The sequence below is a fragment of the Neolamprologus multifasciatus genome, chromosome 2 (assembly GCF_963576455.1).
Source record: "Neolamprologus multifasciatus chromosome 2, fNeoMul1.2, whole genome shotgun sequence".
In the NCBI taxonomy this organism is placed as follows: Eukaryota; Metazoa; Chordata; class Actinopteri; order Cichliformes; family Cichlidae; genus Neolamprologus; species Neolamprologus multifasciatus.
Genome location: NC_140440.1, coordinates 16,812,086 through 16,832,820, shown reverse-complemented (window position 1 = coordinate 16,832,820; position 20,735 = coordinate 16,812,086).

The following is a 20,735-nucleotide window of genomic DNA, read 5'->3' as shown; positions in this document are numbered from 1 at the left end:
TGAGCAGCTTGATTTGTCTCGCATTAACTGGCTGAGTTAATACCAGTTAATGCAACATCGAAGCAGCTGGACTCCACAGCTGTGCATGTTCATGGAGCTGCATTTTCACCTGCTGGACATCACTACCTGACAGGTTTAACTGTCTTCAGAACATTGCAGAGGCCTTATTGACAGTATTTGGCTCTACATATCTGTGTGAGCAGATTTTCTCTCACATGAGTGTCCTCAGGTAGCCGTCTGAATGCTGGACACACGGAGACCTGTGTCTCTGAGTGGGAGACCAGAGATCATATTAACATGTGTGTCTCTGTATTAACAGACATGCCATATTGGCCCAGTTTATTTTTCATACCATACCATACCACCATAAATAGCATTTGTATTTTCTGTTGTACAGTTCATTTGCTGTTATGGATAAAAAGTCTTTTTTTGTTTCAAAATAGCTGATAACTATTCGTTGATAGCTGCCAACATCTGCGAACAAATATAATTCTGTAAAGTGGTTCTATATAGTGTGTAACTGTTAATATAGAGTGTTTTTAAATTTATTGATAATGCAATCATATGGCACACTGAGGAAATTTTAAATGGCACTCGCCATCAGAAAGGTTGCTGACCCCTGATGTACAGGATGGAAGACTTACTGAAGAGGCAGCTGAAGTATATTCTCAGTCACAAAGTATCCTCCAATCTAATCTGTCCATTTTCTACCACTTACCTGAGCCAGGATCACAGAAGCAGCAGTCTAAGCAGAAACAGCCTTTTCCACACCGAGGCAGCCCAGAGATATTGTCCACCAGTCCCACCTTCCAGTTTAACAGTCCCATTTCATTTCCACCATGACTTACCAAAAGAATTTTGCTTCAAGGAGAAAATTCTTTCATTGTTCAAGTACAAGATGTTTTCAGGCATGTGTTTTTCTTCCTCCCTGCCTCTTTCTTTCCCCCATTTGTTTGGCTGATTAGAAGAGTATTGCTCCAACAGGAATACTTACTTTTGTTTACAAATTACAGTCAGGTATTGCTGGCATATCAACACGTTTCATCCGAACAGGGAGCAAAGCAGTACGACGGATTTGAAGAGAGGAGGTAGAATAAGATAGAGTGAGAGAAGAGTGCACAGTAAATCAGATCTGCTCTCTTTCTAAGCATCCTCTCTAAACATGGCTCCACTGGGAACATGTTTTTAAGAGTCTGGGAAGCTTGCAATGTTGATTTCTGCCAACTTGTAGGATTCTACTGTTTCCTCTCAGTCTCTTATTTTTTGTGTTTTTCAACTTCAGCTCGTATTTGTTATCCAGGCTCTCATGCATAAAACATGGCAGTTTGAAGTATCTCGAGCTGTGTACATCACTAGCAGCATCCAAAATTCTCATCCTTACCTTGTTTATTGTCTTTTGAGAGTTTCTTCAACTTGTGTGAAATATTCTTAACTGTTAGAGTTTTAAAACAAATCTAATATACTATCAGTTTGTAGATATAGATGGTGAAATTTGAACTTTTGTCCTGTCTCATGGTCAGGGTTTGCTTTGAAGTGAGAGTAATTTACAGGCGAGTCTGGTGCTTTAATGGCTCACCATTAGTTTGAAGGAATGGTTTCATAAATCTGGCTAAAGCTTGACTATAACCAAAGCCAAAAATGTTTATAAGCAATGACTCACCAGTCTAGTCTTCAACTATGTACTTTAGCATGCATCGGTGACTACTCTTTATCCCTTAACATCCACCAGGTCATTAGTGACCTATCTGCTTTTTAAAGCACTGCATGTTTGCAATGTCCAAATGGAAAAGATCCTAACAGAAAAAATGCAAGAGTGAGTGAAGGCATTCAAAAAGTGAAGGACACTGCACGGTCAAATGGTAGTGACGTCTCAATCACAGGAAAGGCTAAATTCTATTCTGTTTGACTCTAATGGGGACCATAAATTACCAGATTAGGTTCATTTTGTATTCAGTATGACTTTTCTCTAGAGACTGACCAAATCTCATCAGAAATGTGTTTTTATATATCCGGACTTCTTTTTGCAGTTGAGGAGGTCTGCCCCGGACATCATTTGCATAAAGTCTATGAGGAAGTCACGTCTCTGTTAATTCCTAAATATTAATTAAGACTAAATATTTACCAGATTCAAATGTAATGATATGCAGTGTTGGGGAGTAACGGAATACATGTACCGCCGTTACGTATTTAAAATACAAAATATGAGTAACTGTATTCCGTTACAGTTACCGTTTAAAAATGTGGTATTTAGAATACAGTTACTTTGTTGAAATAAATGGATTACACTGCGGTACTTCCCTGTTTCATATTGTGGCGGGTCAGGCCTGTTTGGGTTTTGTTTGACAGCTACGTTCTGTAGTTCCAGGCGGCAGTGTTACGGTTGCCATGGTTACAGGGTGCCGCTCTCTCTCTTTGTGTGTTTCCTGGGTGAGAGAGCGGCTTTTTGTTGTTGTGCTAAGCTAATAGGCAGAATGCTACAGGCATAGCTCTAAAGAATGTAGCATCATAGGCAGTGTAGTCTGTGCTGCAGGGAGAATTGACTGCCATACCCATTATGTGTCTGTGAGCGAGGGACGGAGAAAAAGGAAAAGTACGAGTTGTCATCAAGCAAAAACGGGAGCTGGAAGCATGTAAATATAATAATAACCACTGCAGCCAAGAAGAGTGCCTGACGAGCCCTACGGTTCGGAGCCGCGGACCTTCAGTAACAGTAATAAATCACAGCAATAGTACATTCACGTAGTTGTAAACAGCATGATAATATATTAAGTAATCCAAAGTATTCAGAATACGTTACTAATACGTTACAGAATACATTTTGGGGCATGTATTCTGTATTCTGTAATGGAATACATTTTAAAAGTAACCTTCCCAACACTGATGATATGTTCTATAACTAAATCCTTTTCTTCTGAACCCATGGTCTCTATAACCAGGGACTGCAGACACAATCATTTGAGTTGTTTAAAAAAAGGCACAAAAAAAGAAAAAAAATAAAACACAGCAAAAACACGTCGAAGGATATTCCAACATATTAACCATTGCACTCCAAGTTTTCTGACTCTAGTTACTCTTTGATCATCCGAGCCAGTCGTTGGTCCATATAGCTCATATTTAGATATCCGACGCAGTTTGAATTCACCAGGAATAATGTACAACATAGTGTTATAGCATATAGTTAGGGCTGGACCAGGTGACCCTGAATCCTCCCTTAGTTATGCTGCAATAGATGTAGGCTGCCGGGGGATTCCCATGATGCATGGAGTTTTTCCTTTCCAGTCACATTTCTCGCTCACTATGTATTAACAGACCTCTCTGTATTGAATCATATCTGTTATTAACCTCTGTCTCTCTTCCACAGCATGTCTTTTATCCTGTCTTCCTTCTCTCACCCCAACCGGTCGCAGCAGATGGCCGCCCCTCCCTGAGCCTGGTTCTGCCGGAGGTTTCTTCCTGTTAAAAGGGAGTTTTTCCTTCCCACTGTCGCCAAAGTGCTTGCTCATAGGGGGTCATATGATTGTTGGGTTTTTCTCTGTATCTATGAAGCGCCTTGAGGCGACTTTTGTTGTGATTTGGCGCTATATAAATAAAATTGAATTGAATTGAATTGAATAGATGTGTATCCATTAGTTTTTATTAACAAATCAAATCAGTTTTAATTTTCTGAGCTTATATTCTATCTATCTATCTATCTATCTAATGTAGCGAGCCACTCATCATTTCCATTGCTGCTGTTTTATAATAAAACCCTTCAGGTTCTCTTGTTGACCTCTGTTGCACGTTACACACTCTCTGTACTCTGTTCCTGCATCGCAGTTTGTTTTTCACTGCTTGCAAACTCTCAGTACTTATCTATACAGCATTGCTATTTTTTTTAATATCAATGCATTTCTTGTGAAAGTGAAGTAGACCATTAGAAAGCAGCAACTGAAAACTACTCGGTCATAGGGCGTCCTGTACAGACATACAGTAGGGGGCTGAAAACCCAGCCCTGTGGGTTTTCAGTAGTGGTTGGTCAGACTAGTTGAGGTTGTCCTTGATGTTACATATACGGAGATATGGGGGGATAATCAGTCCTCTGTCTGAGTGAAATTGTTTGACTATCAGAATTAACCTCATAATAACTGAAGTGGGTTAGTACACCTCTTAGAACCCCCGCCACTCCTTTCTGTTCTTATCAACAAAACCATTGTCCATACTGGTTTCTTTTGGGCCCTGAAACAGACTGGCATAACAGAAGTTTAATCACAATAAACCTAATGCCTACCATACACTACAAGACTTTGAAAAGACCCCTTTAGATGTGAGAGGCTTCCAGACATTCCAAAGACTTTCTAAAGCTGATTTTTTTTTTTTAAATTGGGTATCTTACAAATATATTTTTATTTTTAGTTGTGGTCCTGGTAGAAATGCACAAGAAGTAATCCTGTTAAACAATGGAGAAGCAACAGCATTATTAGAAGAAGAGTGAGAAAAATACTGACTTTTACGACCCCGTCTAAGAAGATGGCGGGAGCGTTCCACGTGTTAACTGTTCTGACTTTATTGCAGCATTGGACACCGATCAATTTCGAAGGAGGGACACAACCCAAACTGGCAACGCCTCATTTCAGTATGACGATTTTATCCAGGTCACCATGAGCATTTGAAGAGGACAGCACGAAACAGAGGGACACCCACCACCTTTTAAAATCTTATATTAATGGCATTTAATTCTAAAAGTAGAATGGGAGGGAGAGCCTTCAGTTTTCAGGCCCCTCTTCTGTGGAACCAGCTTCCAGTTTGGATTCGGGAGACAGACACTATCTCTACTTTTAAGATTAGGCTTAAAACTTTCCTTTTTGCTAAAGCATATAGTTAGGGCTGGACCAGGTGACCCTGAATCCTCCCTTAGTTATGCTGCAATAGATGTAGGCTGCCGGGGGATTCCCATGATGCATTGAGTTTTTCCTTTCCAGTCACCTTTCTCGCTCACTATGTATTAACAGACCTCTCTGTATTGAATCATATCTGTTATTAACCTCTGTCTCTCTTCCACAGCATGTCTTTTATCCTGTCTTCCTTCTCTCACCCCAACCGGTCGCAGCAGATGGCCGCCCCTCCCTGAGCCTGGTTCTGCCGGAGGTTTCTTCCTGTTAAAAGGGAGTTTTTCCTTCCCACTGTCGCCAAAGTGCTTGCTCATAGGGGGTCATATGATTGTTGGGTTTTTCTCTGTATCTATGAAGCGCCTTGAGGTGACTTTTGTTGTGATTTGGCGCTATATAAATAAAATTGAATTGAATTGAATTGACATTTTTGTAACACTGAAACAACTTGAAAAGTGTAATTTTAAGCGGCGGGGGGGGGGGGGGGGGGGGGGGGGGGGGGGGGTTAAAGTAAATTTTAATAAGTTAAAAAGTTAATTTAAATTGTCACTTGTTATAGCATCCATGATAAAGTGTAAGAAATAACACTTGGCAACCTCTTGGTCAGATTTCCTTTCATTTACCTAAAATGATTGTAGAAGAACATATATATACCCTGCATGAATACAGGATTCTGTAAATACACTTAGCTTAATTTAAGGTATATGACAAATCCACAAACAGCAGCTCTGTAACTGAGGTTTAGCCAGTATAACTGCGTGCAGGTTTGTGATAGAGTTGTATGAAGCTGATGAAGCTATATACACGTGTGAATGCATATGTGATTTGTGAAAGTGTGTGTGTGAGTGTTGAGTGCCTCAATTAGCTGAGGTAATGGTCTGAATAATGATGTTGCTTTTTCTGCCATCTGGCCCTATGGATGCTCACTCTGCTCTGTTGTTTCTAAAATACACAAGAGAACACTGAGCCTATCTTTGAATATGCATTTCTTCATCTTTGCTGAACTTGTGCATTGCTTTTCTTTGAATATTCTGATTTAGAGATATGTTGCGTGCTATATGAAACAGTTTTCTCTAGTTTGCCTTTCCTACTCCCAGTCTACTTCATAATTCTCATTCCATCTGTCAAATTTTTGTACATCTGTGCTAACCTTGATCGAATGATCTCGACCGCAAAGCGTAAGTGAATTTAAATTCCCGTGCTATGCAAAAACTATTCAGTGCAAATACAATTTACAGTCTCAGTTGACTATGCTGTGCTTTTTGTGTGCGCTGCAGCAACACGGTGATTACTTTTTCTGTGAGGGGCAAATTTCAACATCATTTATAGCACACAGCATGGTGGGTATTTAATATGAATCTAATTAGAGGCAAAGACTTGAGACACTGCAGTACAGCTGGTAGATACAAAACGAATAGATTTTCATCAAAATTACATAAAATCTTTTAAGACTGATGTATGAAAGTAAAGCCTACTTTCAGTTCTGTTCTTCAGATAATAAAATGGTGTGTTTGTAACATGTGTTGAAATGTGCCGTCTTTCAGTCCAGCTTTGTCCAGTCACTGGTAGGATTTCTGGATATCAGCCACCTCCTCTATCTGCCAGTGGTACATACCGTGCAGGGGCCGGTCCTTCCATGATGGTGCCTCCTCTTTCTCCTCATTCTTGGGTTTCTGCTGCCTGAGGTATTCACTGAGCATGCAGTTGGCCATCTTCCTGATGCATTCATGGATGTTCGTTGCCTCATCCTGGACTGTGGAGCTGAGACCATTAAGGGGCTCCGAGGAAAGCTCCAACCACTAAGTACCTGCAGAGGGTCAGGCATGTCCTGAGGAGTCAGCAAGAACAAGATCTGGGCTATTAACACTTACAACCTGTAATCAGGTACACTGCTGGGATAATAAGCTGGCCAAATGAGGAGATAGAAACCACTGAAATCGAGATAAGGAAGCCCCTAACCATGCATGGAGGGTTTCACCCCAAGACCAGCACCCTGATGCTGTACGCTAAGTAGAACGAAGGAGGCCGGGGACTGGTGAGTGTCAGCACCATGGTCCAGGATGAGACAACAAACATCCACAAACACATTAGGAAGATGGCCCCAACTAACCGTGTGCTCAGCATGTCCCGAGGTCAACATCTAGAACATTAAACAAGTGCTGGAAATTGTACTATTTTTTTTTTTTTTGGATGAATAAGAAATTCAGTATATTTTCCCTGTGAAACAGCTCACATACACTTTTTACCAACATGAAAATTGTTGCAAATAACACAAATACAAAAACTTGTGTGTATTTATTTTATGTTTGTTGCTGCAATGCTACAAAATGTTGTATTTTTCTGTGTTGCACAGCAGCACTACACAGTCATGTCATAGCAAAAATGTTTTTGGTTAAATCTTCTGGTTGGTTTGAGCCTTTCTTCATAGAACTTGCCAGCATGGCAACATTTTTTGTTGCATTAGGACTTGTATAACTTATTTCTCCTATTAAATTGCAATACTTTGCACTAATTTCTTCCCTAAGTTTCCCACCATTTTTTGCCTTCAGTCTGAAATCTTGAACTTTGGTTTAATACTTACAATTTAATACTCATAGACACATGTACACCTTGCTAGCGCCAGGTTAGACCCCCTTATGTCTTCCAAACAGCCTTAATTCTTCATGGCATGCATTCAAAAAGGAGCTGCAAACATTCCTTTGAGAATTTGGTAAATTTTGGTAAAGTTGCTGCAGATTGGTTGGCTGTACATCGATTCATTCTTACCAGCACATTGCAAATGTGTTATATTGGATTGCAAACTGGTAGCTGCAGAGGCTGTTTGAGTAAAATGAACTCATTATCATGTTTAAGAAACAAGTTGGTGATGATCTGAGCTTTGTACCAATCTTCTTATGGCTGTTTCCAGCAGGATAACATGCCAACTCACACTGTGGTCAGAAAGGGATATGGTCAGCAACAACAGGTGGGCTGTGGTGTTTTATACTAATATTGACATATTAGCAACAATAGCAGAAAATAGTGTAGACAAACTGCACCAATAACCAGGTATGTTTTCTTTTCCATTTGTATACTCAGTTTGACTTTCAGCAGGTCATGTCTTTATGCCTAAATACAGTAAATTGCTGTCATTCAGCTCGTTGATTAGATATTTGTGTTAATGAACACCTGAAGAGGCATACCTAACAAAGTAGCGGGTAAGTGTACATGTACGTTGTGTACCTTGTGTACAGCTGGTAGGGCTCTTTAGAAGCACTGCATTGCACAGTAATACTGAGTCACACAGAGTAGAGGCAGTCCTACTTTTACCTTGTGTATTACCAGCTGTCCCTCAAGGCAAGAGACAATTACATCATATGCTAATCTTCATGTTTTACCCTTCATAATGACTCCAGGTTTAGTCGGTAAAAACTCAAAGCATGCTTTTGCATATTTCAAATTAATCAGAGCGTGCTCCAAGTTTGCACTCGAGAATATCTAAAGTAGCTTATTTGAGGGTCAGAATTAGTCAGCAGCTTCATTATAGCTTTTACCTATAATCCTACTGGATCCATTAAATCAGCCTTTGTTCACTGAACAAGAAGCCTTAACTGCAAAACTGAAAAGTTTGGGCCTTATTGTAGAATATATTTCTTGTGACTGCGACAACTGAAACAATTTTCTTGAAAAAAACCAAAATACTTTCTTTCTTTAGATGTTTTTCAAGAGTCTCCAGTCGACATGCCAAAAAGCATTCAAATGTGTACCTGGAGGGTGAGTCAATAAGGCCATTAGTGACACTTGTCTTCCATTGTATTATCCACTTTCACTCACTCACTGATCCCTTTGAATTTTCTGCATGAAGCTCTCACAAATGGTAGTTTTACAGAAGTGCCACTTTGTCATTTTTATTTTTCTAACCATTTTACTGTAAGTTAAACATATATAAATACCTACATACACAATGGTTCTTTGCAGTGGAGGCTGGTGGGCCTGGGCAGACTTTTGGTAACTTAGGTGGAAATTCTCGTAGAAATTTGCATCTTTATGAGTCAACCTTGACTAAAATCTCACAAAATCAGATTAATTCACATACTGAGAACATAGCCTTTATGAAACTCCCATTTGTACATCTGGTCATATACCTAGGATGAGAACCTGCTACTTTTTTCTCTGTAACACAACTCACATCTTCTCACCTATTTAAAAAATAAATGACCGTTTTATCTTCCCAGGGCCACTCCACTGAATCCAACTAAATGTCTATGCAATCACATATCCCATCAACTTTGAGAAATATATTTTCTTTTCTCTCCAGTGTTGTGTGCTGCACTTTTGGCCCCTTGATGTCAGTTGTTATGAAGCTAACTCTCAATCTATTTATGTATATGCTGAACACACAGGGTCTATTGCTCAATAAATCGGTCTTGATATAAACGCCATTACCCTCTGGTCACTTGACTAAAGCTGTATGATTGGCAAAGAGGAAGTGCTTTTGACCCTTTTCCTGTTAAAAAAGTCGAGAGAGACACAAACAGCCAAAAATGTAGATGTGTGTACACACAGTACTACATCAGAATAAGGTGAAGATGATAAAATGTCAGTAACACCTTGTTTTATATGGAAATGATAAGAGGACCAGGCAGCTGGAAACAAAGTAGGATGTGTATTGATGTATCAACCTTTGAGGTTGTGGGCCTCAAACATTTTCCTGTATCACTTTCTTCAGTGTGAAATTTAAAAAAGACAATTTGTACAATGAGTGCTTATTTGAAAATGTGCTTTTGAATCTAAAAATCTCAAAAGTTGATATGACAACATTTTGAATCAGCAGAAAATGACTTAGCTCAAAGGATCTCTGATTTATGAACCCAGTTTATTCCAGTTTAGAGTCTCATGTGGTGTCGCACAGAGAGGACAATGATTTCACATTTCAATGTGGAGGATAGGAGTGTTAGGGCCACATTAAGAAAAACAATATTACTAATTGTAGCTGAGATATAATGTACTGAGTGAGTCACAGTGAACATTCTCAAAACTGCATTGTATATAGTTTATTTTTTTTTATTGTGTAAATTTTTGTAATACTGAGGTTCCACATGTCACTGTTGTAGTGGGGCATTAATCACTGTGACACCACTTGTAAACATGCTGCATGTGTGGGGGTTCCCAGCCAGAGCTGCATGGACTCCACACTGGGATGAGCAGAGGCCTGCTGTTGCTGTGTGACACTGACTTTGCTGCTGCACTTTGTCTTTTAGAAAATTCCAATCAGTCTGTGTCTGTCGTCACAACGCAGTCTTCCATTCGAAATCTGCTACGATTGAAGTCAAAATACAGTTTTGAAGAAATAGTCAAAATGTGGAGATTACAGCCACAGCAGCTATACCCTTTATAGATGAGGTAATGAAGTCGTACTTCAGAATCATTGTTAGTAACAAAGAAATCAATTCTCTTTTGGCACATAAACACAGCGTGATGATAAGTATAATAGAATAATGTAAGGTTGATGCAGAAAGCTGCATCTGGTCAGAAGTAAGAAAACACAAACTTGGATGGACAGATTTATGCAAAATGAAATGGCGGGCAGTGGGCAGATCCAAGGATACAGATGGTTACACTCTTGCGAAAATAAATAGGATGTAAACTGTATCACAAGACTTGGTAAGACGGCTGATCAAGTTTCAACAAACATGCAGGGCACTTCATAGAGGGTGTAGCAGCCGTGGCAGTTGTTTTACTTGAAACTGTAATCTCCATATTTGAACTTGTTTGGAATCGAATAATATTGGTGGGTGAAGTCTGGGTTAAATACTGCTGGAGATGAGAATCAGGTGTGCCTGTGGAGACTGGTGCAACAACCATGTGTATTACTGGGAGGGGAAGCAGAGTTAGTGCTCACCCTGACACACACACAACAGAGAGAGGAAAAACAGAGCAGGCAGAAGAGAACAGAACGAGGGTGAGGCTGGATCACTGTGACACCATGGCTGATGTGGCAAATGTTTATTTTGAACTAAAACATGCATTAGTCTGGAAGTTTGTCTATTTACAGCTTCACTTTTGTAATTCTGTTCTTTTACTTTTTAGCTACTCAGTAAAAGAAAAACAACAACAAAGAGAAGAAATCATCATTAAAAAAGGAAACATGTTTCTGTGACCCTGTGACTGCTAGGACAGGCTCCAGAAAGTCTGGCACGAAAATGCAAAGCCCATTTATAATCAATTTTTCAGCGATTCTCTTTTTGTGGAAACAGTTTTTGGATTTGGCAGAGTAAGGGGAATGAAACTAATTTTACTCATAAACACAAGCACTCTTAGTAAGAGAGTCAAATAAAAAAATTATTGTTACTTCCATTATTACCTAGAATGACTCTACATGCAGGAACATTGGCTCCAACAGGGAAATCTCAATTTCATTCTCTCAAAGAAAATCTAATAAAGTCAAATTATGCTGCATTTAAAAAAGGCACAGTGAGCCAATTAATTTCCTCCTCTGCTTCAATCTTTTTGTCTTGCTTGGTTTATGAATATGCATGTCATTCCAGCACCGGTACGTCCTGTTGTTGTTTTGAGTCGTGTGTTTTAAATCCCACAGAGTATAACATGACTTTGTTACGAATGTTTTGACATGAGTGTTTCTCAAAACCCAGTCAAGTTAGTAATTTAATCATTGGGCCAAAAAACCCAAACATTTGAATAAATGGAAGGAAACCGCTGCTGCGGCACATGTAGGCATACTTTTCCAAGTCGCAGATAGTCATTCCACTTAACTAAACAACTCCTCGACTTTTCACTTTAAATCATTTTGGTTATGATTTAAAGTGAAAAAACAAGAGAATCAAAAGTCGTGTTTCATGGCAGATTCTAGGTTTGAACAAGATCGTGATTTTTACAGCAGATTTTGTGTCTCAGTTGGTGCCACCAAATCCTCATCAGCTATGTCTCAGAGCGAGCAGAGTGAAAAGAGTTAATGTGGTGAAGTGGTAATATTTCTAACTGTTAATGTTTTTCTTGCTTTAACTAAAAGGCAACATTTGCTTTAACAGCTGTGTTAGTAACACATGGATAAATAGATTATAGTTATTATGTTTATGAAGACTTTCTTAACTCTCTAAGGTCTGCGAAGAACATGGATACATAAAGGAATAAAACTGTCAAAGATTTTACAAAATTCTGTGACCTTATGCTTAATTAAAATCATCAATGTGAGTGTTCAATGGTTGCTTTTCTCTCTCAGTCCACATATGTGTTTGTCTTTGTGTTGGATAACAGTTATGGTTTTTGATGATTAGACAGCTGACAGTTATGGCTGCCTTATTGGTGTGTCAGTCATAATTTCTCATGACAGCAGCGACTGACGTTACCGTTTAACTCAATGGACGGCTCACGAGCCCTAAGCGCATTACTAAATTAGGATGAAGAGGTTTTAATAAGGTTGTCACTAAGCCATTATACTCAGTTTTAAAATCACTTATTGGGCTTACCAGGATACCATAAAGCCAGAAACTGGGAATCACTGGGAACTACATTTGTATTTTATATCAAAGGATAAAAATATTCTTACAATCAATTATTTTCAATCAATTTAATTCTTTTTTGTTAACATCTTGTCCTTTTCTGCTCTATCATGTGCTCTATTGAGACCGTAGTAAAAATTATTAATTGGACACCTGCAAAACACACATTGGAACATGGACTGGCTTCTCAAGAACCCAGACCCAGACGGCTGATGGGACAAAATGGTAAATGGACTAGTCTACAGCACTATTGGACTTACAGGGTGAATGAGGCTTGTCATAAAAGAATAGTAATACATATATTAACACTTTTATTACAACCATGTGCACAATCACACACGCCCACTGTCTTATAGAATTTACAAGAAAGTTTGCCTAAGTTAGTTTAGGCTGCACTGAAGAATAAAGGTGACCGTATCAAATACTGACTTTCAATCTAATTCGAGTTTCAATAACAAAAACAGAAAACAAACAAACAAAAACGAAAAAAATAAAATCATATTCTTTCTTCGCACACCAACCAATCTCTCATTACCCCTCTGCCCCTCAAGTTACTGAAAGCCAGCAGGTGAAGGGGGACCAAATACAATTATATTGATACAATTTATCTAACAGACACTCTAATAGACACTAAGTCACTTTTTCATAAGATGCCAACTTCGTCATTAGGGAGGGGGTTTTCTTTTTCCGCCAATGTCTTAACAAGACTCGTTTTGCTGTGGTAAGAGCCAGGGTAATCGATTTCTTTGTATAGCAGGAAAAGTTCCATAGTCTCTGTATTTATACCAAGTATGGACAATTTTGGTGAGATACCAAGTCTTCTTTTCCAAACACTGAAAATGACCTCCATTATGTTTTCCCACCAATCCCGAAGTTCCGAACAGCTCCATAAGATATGTAAAATCGAAGCATTTTGACCATCACATCTCCAGTAATCGTCTGTGGGGCCCAAATTCCATTTATACAGTTGTGGGGGTGTTCGATGCCACCTATGGATTATCTTAATTTGGATAAATCTACTACCTATTTCTTTATACATAGTATTAACATGGAGACATGAGTCCCATTCAACTAAAGATATGTCTAATGCTAGGTCCTGGGGCCAATAGCCCTTAACTTTAAGGAGAGGGTCAGCTAACCGATCTTGCAATAAATGATAAATCTTAGAAGTGATACCTTTACCCAGCAGAGCAGGACTTCCACAAGGCTGGCCACGGGACAACTCAAGGTTCCCTGCCACTTCAATAATGAGCTGTGTATTTTAACATATTTCCAAAATTGATTACGCTTCAACTTATATAACTCCACAACTTGATCAAAGCTTAAAAAACTTTTGGTCCCACAGTCAAATAAATCTGATACACTGAGGATGCCTACGTTACGCCACTGTAACCAGTCAACCGGTGTCCCTCCAACTAAAATTCCTTTATTCCCCCATAAACTTGCTGAAAGAGATTTAACAAAATCCCAATGACCCGCCCTTTGTAATTTACACCACAATATCTTCGCATTTGCAATTATAGGATGGGTAAGTTTGTGACTAGTATCAAACAGCTCCCTCCAAGGAGAAATACCGCCATTAACTTCCATCTCTATTTGGGACCAAATGAGTTTGACTGGTGCAGTAGATAACCAAGCTCTAAGCTGTTTCACATTCATCACCCAATAATACCATTTAAAGTTAGGCAATGGAAATCCTCCTCACTTTGCACATGCTTGAAGTTTCTTACTACTCAAACGATGTGGTGAGTTACCCCAAAGAAACTGCTGGATCAAAGAAACTAGATCTTTGAAATACTTATTGTGAATGTGTGATGGGATATTAGATAAAATACAATAGATCATGGGTGCAATCATCATTTTAATACAGCTAATTTTACCCCATATTGGAAGGCGCACTCTGGACCATCTAAAAATTCTAATTTATTCTTTCAAGAATTGGCCCCATATTTGCTCGAACCATCTTAGTGTAATCCGAGGTAATTTGTATCCCCACATACCTCAGACCATTCAAGGACCACCGAAATTCCCATTGTTTAAATAAAGTATGAGGACAGTGTCCTGACACAGGCATTGCCTCCATTTTGTCCCAATCAACAAGATATATTTTATTTTCATTTAAAAAAGAGGGATACATCAAGACAAGTTTTTTTCCCCCAAAACTAGTTTTGTTTTGCTTAAAAATATAGAACTATGATTAGAGTAGGGTAGTAAGGGTACTTAGACCAATTGTCACGGCTATGCTGGCAGACGGTGGCATTGTGGGGAAAGAGGACCCAAATGCTGGACTCTTGGATGCAGACAGTGGCTTTATTTACAGTGTAGTAAATAATTACACAACAATGAATCCCAGTGCGCCCCGATTCCCGTTCCGTGTCTTCCTCCCAGTGCTCGTGCTCACTGCCCTGTCGTCATTAGTGAAAATTAGCCATTAGCACACACCTAAATAGTGACAGACTAACACTCACTGACGGGTAGTCACACAACAATCCAGCGTCGAGGAGCGCTCAGCCACACTACTATGTAGCTCCCTGACGATCCTGATCAGCTGCAGGTGTGTGTGATCATCCTCCTCAGGTGTGGCCAGCTTCCCAACGGGACAGACCCACCAGGGCCTGATGGTGCCTGTAAACCGGACCTCCGGAACATGCACACACAAACACCTATACACACAAACATATACAGAATTCCACAGAATTCCACATACAGTAACATGCAAACAAGTCCAAAAGTGCTCATGGACCCTGGGTCATTAGACCCAGGGTCTCCCCTCACGCTCTGTGATTTGTTTATTGGCAAACACAGCCATCCAAAGCACTGAACCTCTGTATGCATAACAAGTTCTCTGTGTTCAGGCTAAATGTTTATAACAAGTATGTTCAAATATCTATATAGCTTCCTTAGATTATATAAAGGTCTTACACTTGATGTTTTGTTTGACGTCACATTCAGACTTGAATTTAAATTGTGACTTGAAGATTAAATTAGGCCAAAAATATTCCTGGCTATATGAGGTTTTAATCTGACAGCAGTGAGCTTGTCTCAGGGTTGCAGCGTGTTCCTTTAAATAGCGATTAAAGCAAGAAGGGTTAGATTAATGTCATCTTTCTGGGTATCTTGTCAGCACTGTTACAAAGTTTGAGATGGTCTTTAATCATACAGAAAGAAGCAGCAGGCCACAGTTCAGCTTCAGATACAGCACAATCTAACGCATATTCATGTATTCTCATAGTCACGCATTTATCAAATTCATATCCTTTTTGTGGATCCTTCCTCAGTATTGCTCATCACGGCTCGGGCACAAAGAACACAGCAAAGTTTGCTTAAACACGCACTGAGCTGACGGCGTGTGGATTGTATCCGTTTCTCCACTGTGCTGTGTGGTTGTGTGAGAAGCGACAGAGGCTTGACAAGCTTATCCCCACTACTTGGCTGATTCAGTTACAGGAACTCGTTACAACAATGGGATGGCTGTCACCCGAAATGCGAAAATCTGTTAGAGGAAGGCACTGTACCAGAATATCAGAACACGATTACCACAGCAAGAGAAATGAAAGCGCAGCTTAACATATTAAAGCCAAATCTATCATGTGAACATAATCATATTAGTAATGAAGCGCTGATCGTGCTTATTATTAACATTATATAATATCCCACAATAGTATACACTCAAGCTATGATGCAACTATCATGCATTCACAAACTATTATATATACATATATACATATATTTGTCCTACGTAGTAGAATATTTTTACACTGATTATTGATATTTTAAATGTAATAATGTGCCAAGTATCATAACTGCCAAGTATAAACCAAGACATTGAGCGTCTTTTATAAACAGACACTCAACCACCTTCATAGTTCTTCAAGTACACCTAGCATCCTTTTCCTTATTTGTGAAAAAGTCACAAAAGTCAAATTTCTTTTTCATGTTCATGGACACAAATTGTTATGTGTGTCAGTGAACATACATGTGTAAGTAATGCATTTAAGTAGGAGATGCCAGGTTTAGCCCATTTCCTGCATCTGGTATTAGATACTAATGTGAAGTCTTAGTCAAATAGTGGTTCTTCATATAAAAATAGAAATATTTAACCACCTTTAGCAATACTGATTGCATAACTGGAATATTTCTTTTACCCTATCAAATATGCTAATATCAAAATACTGCTTGGACACTAGCCAAACCGCCAGACTCATTCATCTCACAGCTCAACCAGATTTATTAATGGTCTGCAGAGCAAATGGGGGGTTAAAGATCAAAGTGGGATCTGGCAGGTAGTGGAACTCTAAGATCAGGTGTATTGGTGCAGTTGTGTTGTGAGTTTGTATGTTTGTTAGGCTGAGGGGAGCTGTGCTGCTGAGGCTTTACTGGTCTTTGTGGATTTCCATAACTGCATTCTCCAGTACATAAGCAGAAGTACGAGCAGGTGGCCATGGCTTTTTAACATCCAGACTGTGTAACTAGTGTAAAGGTGGCAAGTTATACTAAAAGCCATCATCAGCCTAAATTCAAATTGACCTTGACCAAACCTGAGAGAGACCATCTACACCACAGTGTGCCTGACAGCAATTCTAGCATAGCCCATTACAGCTACCCAGTTTAGCCTGCACCAGACTGTCCAACAGACTGTTCTCCCACACTGGAAAAAGACAAAATTATTATTTCTTTTTTACCCATTTTATAATCTAGTAACCAGACATCATGTAAGTCTTCAATGTACACTTTATGAAATGTTACCTTACCTACCTCTCATCTTTATCGCGTGTCCTCTCTTTCTTCTTTTATTACGCATTCAAGCTTTTATTCCCGGGTAACAGCAACTGTAACTCTAGTATCTGTAGTGTGCAGGCAGACTGTGTGGGAAACTGCATAGAAACAGATTGTGTGCTTAGTAGCATTTCTCGAGCTGTTTGAAATGTTGCTTTTAAAATTAACTGCCACTTCAAAAAGAAAAAAAGGGAGTGCTTGACAGTGATGAGAAGGAAGAAAAGATGTGTTGAGTGTGTAGGCAGGACCCTGGAATGACATTACTCTCTGATTTCTTGCATTAATATCTCCATGGCATCAACTGGAAGCAAAGCAGCAGACAGAAAATGAACTATTGTGATATTATTATGTATCAATCCAGCAGTCACATACAATTTCTCATTAAAATGCTTTTACAAATTGTTGTGGCCACTTTAACCCTTCACTTGTTGTAAAACCCAACACGTGTCAGGCCTGCTTTCAAATAGAATAGAATAGAATACCCCTTTATTGTCATTGCACATGTACAATGACATTATAGGTGCTCAACGTCAGCTGTTCAGGAATAAAATATAAATATTAAGACAGTAATAAATAACACACATGAGAAATACATACAAACTAGACGACTATATACGAAACAATGTTTATAGTGTTTGTTAACAGTCTGAATGGCTCAGAGGAAGAAGCTGTTAATGAGTCTGGTTGTGTGGGACCAGATTGACCTGAGGCGCTGACCAGAGGGCAGCAGGTCAAACAGGTGGTGGGCGGGTGCACGGGGTCACGTGTGATGGTTTTCCTGAGACAGGAGGACCTGATGATGTCCTCCGGGGGTGGCAGAGGACATCCAATGATTTTTTGGTTGGTGTTAATTAGCCTTCCTGCTCTCAGTTGTGGCCCCTGCTTACCAAACACTCCACTGAGGCTACGTCCACACTAGCCCGGATAAATTTGAAAACGCCTGAAAACGCTCCACGTCCACACTATCGTTTTCATTCGTTTTCACAGAGTTCTTCATCCACATTGAAATGGCCAAAAACGCTTACGTTCCAGTCCTGCGCATGCGTGAAACGCAAGACCGTTTGACCTGCCTCATTTCTGTCTGCTGTTTATTTACTTTACGAAGTAAAGTAACTTTTACTTTACTTTGCGAACAAAAATGTCGAGGAAAAGCACCGAGTTTTTTCAATGGACTAACAATGAGGTAGAGTTGTTGCTGCGAGTAACACAAAAGTTGCATAAACGAATGAGAATTAAATAATTTAAAGAAAAGCTATCTGGAGCACGTACAGATTGATATTAATCTGTCAAAATTGAGAGCAAACAAAACAAAAACGTATTAGTGTGGACATGGCCTGAGTAGAAGGCCAAGAGCAGCTTCTGGCCCAAGTTATTCTTCCTCAGGACACGGAGGAAGTGCAGCCACTGTTGGGACTTCTTTATCACAGTGGTGGTGTTGTGGGTCCAGGTGAGATCAGCAGAGATGTGGGTGCTGACTGACTGAGGCCAGTTTGTGAGGAAAACTTTGATCCAGGAGCAGGTGGCAGGGCGGATGTGATGGTGGTCCAGTCTGGTGGTGAGGATGTCTGAGATTATGAAGAGTCCAAGAAGAGCATCCTGAAGAGCTCTTCCTGTTCTCCAGATGGCTTCACTTCCACTTCACTAACCAAAATTTACATCAGTTGATACACAATTCATTTTCAAGTCAAGTGAAGTAAAAAGGTCAGAGGGTGCTGACCCATTTACTGACTTAAAAACTTAAAATCAATTCTAAAATGTACTGGAAGCCAGTAACCAGTATCCTCTTTAACTGAAGCATACAACAGATACTCATGTCATACATGTTATTTGCCCTTTTCTTATTTTATAGAAACGAGAGCTGCAGCCTTGATGTAATGAGTAGGCTGAAAAGTTTCTCCTGCGTGACAACAGAGAAGATAAAAAGGAGAAAATGGAGGTGGGATAAGGGAGTGTTCACATTAGGTTTGATGGGATGCTCTGTAATGCATGCATGAATGGATGTTATCAAGAGAGGAGGAAACTACACAACAAACAGTCAAGGACGAGATTCAAAGTAATGTCACTGGATATTAGATTACATTGGATAAATACACTGTGGTGAGATTGGATTTCTGCAGCAGCAAATAATGCAGTTGTATAGTAGATACACTGGTGAATAGGACAGAAATGAAATCAAAGAAGATGCTCCAGAGGTACCGACAACTGATATTTCAGAAAGTTTGCTTTTTTTGGTTTTCACAGTAAACACAGCCAAGCAAACCTTCTCATGACTGTAACATCATATTGAGTTTAGTCTCTGAAAGTAACAGAAGTTTTTTTTTTATTGTGGATAAAGAAAAAAAGAATATCAAGATTTAAATTTGGCAAGATACAATCACAGAGGCATCGCACCCCATGGCAGCTGTGATGTGCTCCAGCCCACATGAGTGGAAACGAATGGATGAATGAACAATCCAGCCTGCAATAGAAGCGCTGATCCACCATGTCCATTTCATGCTTTGCCTTTCCAAAATGTGAAATGGATACAGATGCAGAAGTTGCATTACTGCATGCAGGGCATGTTAACATATTTAAAGCCATAAAGTCAATAGTGAGCAAAAAACGTAATAAGGACATTCCAGGGTCCTAAGACTGATTTCTTCCATTTGTGCAACATCTCTAAAGTTAGAAATATCCTGTCTCAGAGTGACGCTTAAAATCTAGTTCATGCATTTATTACTTCCAGGCTGGACGAGTGTAATTCATTATTATCAGGATGTCCTAAAAACTCCCTGAAAAGCCTTCAGTTAATCCAAAATGCTGCAGCAAGAGTCCTGACAGGGACTAGAAAGAGAGAGCAGATTTCTCCTGTATTAGCTTCCCTTCACTGGTACTCTGTTAAAGGCAGAATGGAATTTAAAAATCCTGCTCCTCACATGAAAGATCTTGAATAATCAAGCTCCATCTTATTTAAAGACCTAATTGTACCATATCACCCTAATAGAGCACTTTGCTCTCAGACAGCACATTGCTTCAGAACCACTCGTGGTTCGTAGGATATTTAAAAGTAGAATGGGAGGGAGAGCCTTCAGCTTTCAGGCCCCTCTTCTGTGGAACCAGCTTCTAGTTTCGATTTGGAAGACAGAAACCCTCTGTACTTTTAAGATTAGGCCTAAAACTTTCCTTTTTGCCAACACATATAGTTAGGGCTGGACCAGGTGACCCTGTATCCTCCCTTACTTATGCTGTAGGTCTAAGCAGCTGGGGGATTCCCATGATGCACTGCGTTTCTTCTTCACTCACCTTTCTCACTCTTTATGTGTTTACACACCTTTCTGCATTTAGTTTTTATTAACCTCTGGCTCTTTACCATAGCCTGTCGATTGTCCTGTTTTCCTCCTCTCACTGAGTTTTTTCTTCTCACCGTTTTCAAGTGCTTGCTAGCAGAGCGCAGTCTCATGAGGTTTTCTCATTATTATCGTAGGGTCTTTATCTAACAATTTAAAGCACATTGAGGCAACTGTTGTTGTGATTTGGTGCCTTATAAATAAAACTCAAATCCATCCAACCCGCTTCTCCTTTTCAGGGTCGCAGGGGGCGCTGGAGCCTATCCCAG